The 8,802-nt window shown below is 45.0% G+C and overlaps 1 pseudogene; it reads right to left on the bottom strand.

The window, feature by feature from the left end:
- Window positions 1-4,881: 4,881 nt before the first annotated feature.
- The window catches only part of LOC147625925 (uncharacterized), a 4,765-nt pseudogene continuing 844 nt past the window's right edge, over window positions 4,882-8,802 (bottom strand).

Raw genomic sequence — 8,802 nt, 5'->3', positions numbered from 1 at the left:
ACCAAAAGTAGTCACTGGCACTTCTGTACATACACCCAGACACTTCACTTTTGCATGATTTGCCAGACGGAGTCTAAAATCTAAACTAGCATTCAGTTTTAACCCCAATCTCTCCATACAGGACTGAGTCATCACACTGATTTGTGCACCGCCATCAACATATGCTTCTCCAACACTCACACTTCCACACCAAGCATCAACTGATGGACAAATATCAGGAAGGTCTTCCACAGACATCAGCTCCATTTCGCCTTGTGTGGGCTCCTGCTCATTTACTTTCCTCGGATTTGCCAACTTCTTCCACTCTCTCTTAAGCCTCGGACACAATCCAAGTAATTGGGCAAAAGTTATATTGGCTACCCTTCCCTTTAAATCTCCCATCAATGTATACTCCTCCTGACCTTGACCATTATGCAAATCTGAAGTTTTATAATGTCTTCTTGGCTTCCTCTTCTTCTTCTCTGGTTGAGGGCTTATATCAAATTGGACATGCTTACCTTTCTTAGAAGATGGTTCAGGTTCTGCCATTGTACTTCTCGTCCTCTTTGCCACAGGCATAATTTCTGGAATAGCCTCTACTTCTATCAAGCTGAGAGCTAGTCCCTTTCCTTTATCCTCCCATTTGACTCCACTGGTAGAGGGTTGATTTGGATCTTTTACTTCAACACTATGATCCCCCGATCTATCATTAATCCTCTACATCACAGGATACATTCCACCACCTGCTCTGGGCGGTTTGTCACACTGAGGGCTGATATGTCCCCGCTCCCCACAGTTCCAGCATTGGACATTACTCAAATAGTAGCCCCGTCCTCTCCCTGTTCCTCCCATGTTCCCTTCACCTGTTGACATATTGTCCCTTCTATTATTTGGTGCACCTCGGCTTCTTCCCTTTCCACCTGCTTCCATCCAATTCAAACTTAGAGACTTCATGAGCTCCACTGCATCATGTATGTCCCTCTTCAAAGTGTCCTCCTGTTCTGGAACAACAGCAGCTTCCCTTTCAGGATGTATACTCTCAATCTCTGGCATTTTCACAAACTTCTTTGGCTCTTCTTGTATTCCCATCTGCCTTAGACGCTTCACCTTCCACTCCTTCTCTCGAGCTACTCTGACAGCCTCCTCAAAGATATCCAGGTTCTTCAGCTCCACCTTCAGACGGAGGGTTGGCTCCAGACCAGCCACAAACTGGTCTCTCTTTATCATCTGCGGGGGTACTTCAGGAATCAGAGCCTCATACCATAGACTCCACAGTCTACCAAACTCTATCAGATACTGATCCACATCCTGACCATCCTTCTGCTGAATGTTACACAAATCCTTCCACACCTCATTTGGACTCCTCACTCGGGCAAACTGTGCCAAGAATGCAGCTCTGAGACTACACGGTACTCAGGATCCTGTTGATGAATGTTCCTGTGTGTAGTCACAAACATCTATAACCATGTTTTTGCATCACCCTACAAGCAATAAGCCAAAATCTGAGAAAGGATCTCCGGGGTTGCCCTGTCTTTCATCAAGGCTATAAATTCCATCTTCTCCAGAAACCTGACTGCACTCTCCTGTGGCAATCCCCAATACTCCGGAAAATCATGAGCCATCTTCCCAACCTTCTTCACACAGCCCTGTCTTCTTTCACAAACCAGAGGAAATCTGCTCCTCTGTGGAGGCACCAAAAAGTGATGGCACGGAAGCAGTAAAGCTGTTTACGCCCTTATAGGATGCCACACTTCCACACACGCATAAAAAACACACCAGAACACCAGACCAAAGAGCATGAACAAGATTTATATTTCAGATCTGGCTGTCACAACTTGTACCCAAACAAACACAAAAACAAAAAAGAACTCTCTAGCATCACCAAACACCAGCCACAGCAAATCAAGAGAATTTACAACTCTGGCCTGAGTCTCCAGAAGAGGAAGAAATCCACAAAGACCATACACGCTCTCTCTCTCTGAGTGTTCTCTGTGTTGATCCTCTGTCAACTACACTTCAAACCCAAGCTCTGCAATGCTATCAGCCCACCACCAAGCAGCAATATTGTCATCGCTCTCCTCTTTATTGCTACTCTGCTCTCACTTTTTCTGCTGCTCGAACTCCAAGTTGTCATATAGTTGTTGCCAACCTTCTTGTTCTCTCTGCTCTACTCTCTCCTTCGCTTGCTTCCCAGGCGGCTCCCCTGACCAGTCGTTAGTCACCAACAAGCAAAATCTCCAAGTCTGCCCAACCCAAAGGCGGCTACTTCCTTTCGTTGCTACCAGCCACCACTGCCAGTCTCCAGTTCACCAAAGCGGCTTCTTTCAAGGTTACTGCCCTCTATCGCTACTAGCCTCCAGCCAGCCTCTCGCCAGGCAACTCCTCTGGCGGACCCTTGACTCTGTCCTGTGGCTACGCCAGAGAGCTCACACAGAGTCCCCTTCTTCACCAAAGCCTGTCTACTATACAGCGCCGGAGCCACCTTCGCACAAGGCGACTGCTCTCTCAGTCGGCTCTCCCACTCTCGGAGAGTCTCTGTTGCGCCTCCTCAGTCGTCAACCAGCCCACTCTAACAAGTCCTTCTCTCCTCGGTGCCCACGATGGTCTCCAGCAGAATCACCCACGAACACTTCTTGGCCCACGCTTCTCTCCAGCGCCTGTGGGTGGTGGCTGTAGTAGCTGGCCACACAAAATCACACGGGGCTCTCTCGAACAAGACTGCCTCTCTCTCTCTGTATTCGACGCGCCCCCCAGAATTACCAGCCCGACAGTCTTTCTCCAAGCCGTCACCTTCACGTGTTTGCCAGCGTCCAAAAGATGCGTTGGCAGCCATTCAAGGCTCCACGTAGCTGGCCACCCGTTTATCCTCATTTTGTTTTATTTATTTTGAAGAAAATTTTATTTCTTCTCTAAGGTCTAAGTGATGGCCACATAATCCTTTCACACCCACCAATTTAAAGGCAACAAAGGCCCCTTCACCTATTAATTGCCCTTCCTTCCATACACACTTCAATGTAACTTCGAGTGCCCGTTCATTTCTTTGACGCGCCCACAATCAAAGCCATCGAGCAGCTGATATCATCCTCAGTGGACCTCTCACCGGACAGGCCTGTACATGCTCACATCAATACATTTACTCTGTACACCTGACAATGCTCTCAAAAGCAAAACTTCACACACGCCATGCACACGTATGTACACACTATCAGCCTCTATTTTTGTCCACACACCGTGCTATCAGAGGAGCTTAGGTCAAAATTGGGAAATGAATCCAGAATGGTTTAGGAGTACAAGGTCAATGGGGGGACTAGCTGTTTGGTAAATGGTCATCTAATGATGAACATGTGGATAAAATCTTTAATATCATCAGATTGCTGCTGTTTATGGGAAATCTAGAATTCCAAAAAACCGCATTGTATTTCAGAAAGCTTGTGTTACTGGATTGGATGTTGGTGGATTGATGCATAAATGTATTTGTATGTGTTGGTATATATGTTTGATTAACAAAATTAGTGGAGCTCAATTGTTTCAATTGATTCAATCTCTACAATCTACTATTATCTGAGCTTTTCCTATGGGGGGTCATTTGCAAACATATTGGGTTATACCTAACTTTTGGGATATTGTTGTGCAAGGTGTACCAGAAGGCAAAGGGTGATGATCAAGACAACTGGTATGGCCCTAGAACACAAGAGGTGGTATAAGAAGGTCAAACAAAGCTAGTTACATTTTGTAGCATTGATTGATAATCCAACGGGATCCAAACCAACTGTTAAAATATGGTTTCAAAAAGAGGAGATTTTGGAAAAACAAACCCCTAAAGGTTGCACATCTAAAGCTTTGATTGAGGCATGCATCTTGTTGGGATACCACTTATCTTGGGGGGAATCTTGCTTTGTTTCAAAGGATGATAGATGGGATTTGATGCGTAAAATGTTGAATGATGACTCTTATGCAGATGAGGTCTGACAATGGGTTTGGCAAGTTTATGTAAATCTGTCTTTTTTTTAATATATATATATATATGTATATTATTGGTCCCAAAAAAGAAATACTGTAATACTTAGTCCTGAATGTGTTAGCCCAATTACTCAAAAAACCTAAAGTATCTGCATCTATTCTTGCCACTTTTATTGGTCCCAAAAAAGAAATACTATAATACTTAGTCCTGAATGTGTTAAGCCCAACAATTACTCAATCTCCTTAAGTATCTGCATCTATTCTTGCCACTTTTATTGAAGATACTGTAATACTTAATCCTGAGGGTACTCTGCTTTAAAGATCCTGTAATACTAAGGCCGGAAGATATTTAGCCTAATTAGTAACTAGCCCAAGAGGATAAATTGCCTAACTAGTAACTAGCCCAAGAGGATAAATTGCCTACTTAGTAATAATTGTGAAAATGTCCTTTAGCATAAAAGCCTGCCTTACTAAGAGAAGAAATAGCTCAAATTTTTTACATCGCAGTAATGTAAGAAAATTAGTAAAGCTGGAATAGTTCAACTATTTGACTCTCTCTCTCTCTCTCTCTCTCAAACAGAAGGCAGCTAAGAGAATTTCAATATATATTCCCATTACACATAAGTAGATGGCTGTTACTTGGTTGCAAGAAAAGCTTCTCATAAGCAGTGGCTGCAAAACTCTGCAAACAGATAGAGACATAACCCTCAAATTTTGAGTTGAGTCACTACAATAGATTCATAGACAGAAATAGTACTAAAAGAGACTCTCCTTTGGCACAAGGAGACAGTATTGCTTCCCTATATCCCCCCCCCCCCCCCCCCCCCCCCCCAAAAAAGATGGAGAGGATCGCTAAAGGCAATGCTCACCCTGCTGCAGCTTCTAAAGGCCACCCAAAACAAAAACAACTAAAAATCCACCGCAGTTGAGAAGTGGAATGACCCAAAATTGGCATCTAAATGCATTCGCCGCACTCATGGAAACATTTGATGCAAAAATTAGTTTAGTTTTCTAATCCTCGCATGTAGGACTGTATGCCTGCAAATACTATTGAGCTGGCAGCAGATATTAGGATCACAGGAAAAGCTAATCTCACCAGCTTTGCTTTCTCATCTAGAAACAATTTTCCCTTCTGAATTTTTGTTTCCATCCCTTTGTCTCCATCATTTGCCACAGCTTCTGCCTTCTCCACTGACCTGGTGTTCAAAGAGCCTGCTCCCTTCTCAAGGGAAGATTTCTCCTCCATCAAACAGGACAATTGGGTCTGTAGAATTGCAATGCTCTCTTGCCCTCTGTTGGCATTGTTTTGCATTTCAGACAATGAAGCTTTCACAGACTCTAACTGCTCTTCCAAGGCCCTGCTCCTTGAATTCGCACTCTCCAGCATACTATCCATGTTTGCTTTATAATCTCTCTCTGTTTTAGCAGCTGCACTGTGGGAAGCAAGGTCATTCTGCAGGGATATAATCTGCAATTCCAGTTCATTTTGCCTGCTTACCTTGACTGCGAGCTGGGCTTCAAGTAGCGCAACCCTTCTAGATGCTTCATTGAGGTCCCCTTCAAATTTTGCTGCTGCACTATAGTCTTTTTCTGCTGTTACCCTTGCAGCAAGCAACTCAGACTCCACACCCTTGACCTGTAATTCCATCTGATTCTTCTTTTCTTTGTTTATTTCCAATTCTGATTCTAGAATCAAGATCTGCTGAGAAGCTTCGTGCATATGAGTCTTTAATTTTGATATCTCGTCATTCTTTGTACCCACCACACAATCCAGCGTTGCCTTGCGCTCTTTTTCGGCCTGAGTAGCTGCATTTTTCACGGCAGTGAGATCACACTGAAGAGCACTTACCTTGGATTCCTTTTCGTTCCGCACCTCAATGCTGGCTGCCAATTGGTTGTCCAACGTAGAAATCCTCCGTGAGGCTTCACCCAGCTGTGATTTGAGATTATCGATTTCTGCATTCTTAGCATCCAGCATCCTGCAAGAGGTTGCCTTAGCTTCTTTCTCTGCTTGAAGAGCTGAATGTTGGGCACTCAGATCTTCCTGCAAAACCTTCACCTGCATTTCGAGCTCATGGTGCCTTCTAGCCATTGATTCAAGCTGACATTCAAGAACAGGAATCTGCTGAGAGGCTTCAGCTAACTGCTTTTCAAGCATCATTGCTGCTTGTGTCTTGACCTCCATGCTGCTCTCTAAAACTGCAGTAGCTCTCTCAAGTGCCTCAGAAGTCGCACTCTCTTTAGCCAAATTATTCTCCAAGGCATTGTGAGAGATTTTCAGATCAGCAAAAAGTTTGCTAAGCAAAGCATGCTGCTTAACTTTCTTCTCCTCTTCTGATAGCAGATGCTTCACATTATTCTCAAGGGCAGTGGTGAGAGAAATCAAATCAGTGTTTTTCGTAGTCATCTTGCTGTTTTCCACACGAAGTTGCTCAATCTCAGAGTTCAGTTTACACTGGGCTATGGTGAAAGACTTCCTCTCAGCATCTAATTGATCGGTAATTTGCTGGCACTCGTCGCTTAAATAAGAGACGGAAGTTTTGAGTTGAACAATCTCGGCAGATAAAGCTTCATTTTCAGCTATTAATCTAATTTTAACTACTGCCATGTGGGCTGCCTCCTCCTTTACAGATGCATGATCACCAGAGAGCTTCTCTTTATCGAGTCGAAGACGCTCAACCTCGCACTTCATAGACAGAATGCTATCACGGGCAGCTTTCTTCTCTGCAGACAATTGCTCTTGAAGTTTCTGCTGCTTTGATTCAAATACACAAGCTGCCATCTCCATATTTTCCTTCTCTGCATGCATGTTCTGTTTCTCTGCAAGCATATTGGACTTATCAAGCTCCAAATGAGCTACTTGGTTATTCAGAGAAGCCGCCTGCTCGAGGAGATTAGCATTCAGAAGATTCAGCTTCTCAACTTGACCGTTCAGGCAGGAGATGCTATTTTGCGCAGTAACCATGGTTTTTTTCTCAGCATCCAACTGCTCCATTAGGGCCTTCTGCTGTGAACTCAGGTCAGAGAGAGCTGATTGCAATTCAATTTTCTCGGCTAGCATTGCCTGCTTTCCCGCCACCAAGGAAGAAATGTTTTCTTCAGCAGCAGCCATGGCCCTTTTCCCTGCATTCAACTGCTCAATAAGATCCTTCTGCTTTACTTCCAATTCAGAAAGATCACATTCAACCTTATTTTTCTCGGTGAGCATTGCCTGTTTGTCTGCTGTCAAAGAAATAATGCTTTCCTGAGCTGCAGCCGTTGCCGTTTGCTCGGATTGAAGTTGCTCGAAAAGCTCACTCTGCATTGATCTCAGGTTGGAAATGTCAGCTTCAAACTTCTCTTTCTCTGCAAGCATCATTTGTTTCTCATAAAGCAAGGTGCTCTTCTCCATGCCACACTGAGCGACCTCCTCTTTCATCAAGGCCATCTCTTTAACAAGCTTCTCTTTGTCAAGACGAAGCTGTTTGGCATCAGTTTCCATGCTGCGAAGGCATTTTTGAGTTTCTGTAGCAGACTTTCTCTCTCTTGCAAGTAGCTCACCCGTCTCCCGCTGCTTCTGGCTCACCCTTGAAAGCTCTTTGTGCAGGCTATCCTTCTTTGCAGCTAACTTCTGTTTCTCTTCAGAGAGAGCACTAACTTCAGCAGCCATGCGGGAAGCCCTTTCCTTTAGAGAGTTCATTTCAAACTCGTGCTTTCTAATCTCTTCCTCCATCTGCGTTCTAAGAGCATCAGCGGAAGAGTTGCTTGTCTGCAAAAGCTCTTCCACAGCTTTGATTTTAGCAATCGCCTCGGCAGAAGCGCGAGCAGCTTCCTCCTTCAAAGAGGTCGCTTCAGCCTGGAACATGCCCCTTTCTGTTTCCATCTGCCCTCTCAAGGCATCTGCACTGCGGTTACTACTTTCCAGATGCTCTTCCATTGCTCTATACTTAGAATTCACTTCTTCATTGTAGGCATTCCGTTCCAGAATCATCTTCTCTTTTTGAGCATGCATCTTTTCAATTTTGCATTTCACGGTGCAAAGCTCATCTCTGGCATCTGAGACGGCCTGTCTCTCTGCTTTTAAAAGCTCTTCAAGCGCTTCCTCCCTCTGGCACGATTTAACTATTGCAGTATCTAACTCTGCCTTTTTTTCTAGGATCTCCTGCTTCTCTACAAGCACGGCATCTTTCTGAAATGCCAGGCGAACTGCATCATCTCTCAAATTAGCCACCTCTTCATTCAGCTTCTTGTTGTTGAAACAGAGCCTCTCAATTTCACAGTTTGCAGAGAGCAGACGCTCTTCAGCTGCAGCCAACGCTTTTTTTTCCACCACCAATTTCTGACTCATTTCTGTCTGCAGTGTCCTTAGTTCCTGGGATGTTTTTTCCTCCCTTGCGAGAAAAGCAGAGAGGCTGGACTTCAGGCCATGGTTAGAGGCAAGTATTGCTGTTTTCTCCTCTACAAGGCGACTAGCTTCCTCATTGAGAGAAGCCAGATCGAGCTCGAGTTTTTGTTTGTCTGCACGCAGACTTGACTCGAGCTGTGAAAACTTCTCGCAAGCTTCAGACTGAGACGCCCGAAGGGACGTGACCTCCTTGACAAGGGCCGCATTGAGCTGCATAAGGTTGGACATTTTGGCCTCTGTAGAGAGAGGCCCATTGCGATTGACGATGGCTCCATTGGCATTGAGCTCTGAGCAGGTGCGCTGCGTGTTGTCGCTTTGGCAGCGAATAAGGCGAGGGGAGAGGGCTCCGCCAATGCGGCATTTTCCTTCTCGGGGCGGGAAACGGCGTTGCGGCTCTTTCGACGGAAAGCATGTTGGGAGGCGAGAAACGGGAAGCTGAGCGAAGTGAGGACGGCTATGGCGTCTTGCAGACTGAGAGG

Source organism: Cibotium barometz, chromosome 23, assembly GCF_041138505.1.
Source record: "Cibotium barometz isolate CiBa-2024 chromosome 23, ASM4113850v1, whole genome shotgun sequence".
In the NCBI taxonomy this organism is placed as follows: domain Eukaryota; kingdom Viridiplantae; phylum Streptophyta; class Polypodiopsida; order Cyatheales; family Cibotiaceae; genus Cibotium; species Cibotium barometz.
Note: the sequence above shows the minus strand (reverse complement) of the source record. Positions and strands in the feature narration are given on the sequence as shown.